The sequence below is a fragment of the Mastomys coucha genome, unplaced genomic scaffold (assembly GCF_008632895.1).
Source record: "Mastomys coucha isolate ucsf_1 unplaced genomic scaffold, UCSF_Mcou_1 pScaffold5, whole genome shotgun sequence".
In the NCBI taxonomy this organism is placed as follows: Eukaryota; Metazoa; Chordata; class Mammalia; order Rodentia; family Muridae; genus Mastomys; species Mastomys coucha.
This window is the reverse complement of record NW_022196911.1, coordinates 83554720-83555754: the sequence shown is the minus strand read 5'-3', so window position 1 is coordinate 83555754 and position 1035 is coordinate 83554720. Positions and strand designations below refer to the sequence as shown.

The 1035-nt window shown below is 47.6% G+C and overlaps 1 protein-coding gene across 2 annotated transcripts in view; it reads right to left on the bottom strand.

Annotated features, from left to right (window-relative positions):
• The window catches only part of Rnf43 (ring finger protein 43), a 71071-nt gene that overhangs the window by 2082 nt on the left and 67954 nt on the right, over window positions 1–1035 (bottom strand). The window lies entirely within an intron of this gene.

Genomic DNA, 1035 nt, shown 5'->3' with positions numbered 1-1035 from the left:
AAAAAAAAAAAAAAAAAAAAGAATTGGGTTTGTAGGGACAGGGAAGTGGGATATTCTGGGCAGCAGGAACTATAATTCATGTTTACCCAACTCCATTAAAGCAGAGGGTAGGGCAAGGGACAGGAGCTAGATGGAGCACTGAAGGCCAACAGCAGGTTAGATTTCTCCTGCCTGTGGACATAACAGCGCATTTGATTCCAGATAGTTCCTTGAAAGGCTGATGACCCTGGCAGTGGCGTGGGACAGAGGGACAGAGGAGCTGAGCTGCACAACTCTGTGGGACACAACACTAGGTGTGCAGACCTCTCAACTTTGTGACTCTGTCAGAGGGAGGCTCCTGCTTTGACCTTCAGGCTGGACTCCTTGTGGGTAGGAGCCATCAGCAGCGGACCTGAGAAGATGACAGAGCTAGCAGAGGTATAGGAAACAGTGAGTGTCAGGATCAAGGGAGGCACTGAGTTTAGAGCAAAAGGTGGTCTGATTCCGACAGCACTGGAAGCAGTTTGACAGAGTCCAAAGGGAACCATCAGACACCTGGTCCAGGCTCATATCACGTGACTGTGGATATTGTGATTCTACACACCATTTTCATGCCTGTCTTCCCATGGATCTGAGTCTCCCGTGTGGCAAGCTCCACATCCTCAGAAGCTGGCCTAGAACCTAACATAGAGCTAGCATGTAATCAGGAGGAGGAAATGAATGAATGAATGATAGTAGCTCTCAAGCCCTGCCTGAAGGATTCTAGGATTTGTATTTCAAGATCTCTGGGGTCTTCCTTTGAGGTAAAAGGGTCCTTCTAGCAATGGCTATAAGCAAAGAGGTATACCGTCCGTACCACAGTGTCTGTCTCTCAAAGGTGGGAGGGACTGGGAGGTAGTGAGTCTTAGAAAGGATGGATGGTTTACACAGACAAATGTGCAAAGCTTTGGCTTAAAGCTGAAGATTTAGAGTTCCCACAAAAACATGGCTGGCCTTATTAACAAGAGTGCTTAGAAGAGAAGCCTTAGTGGTTTCTCTCTCTCTCTCTCTCTCTCT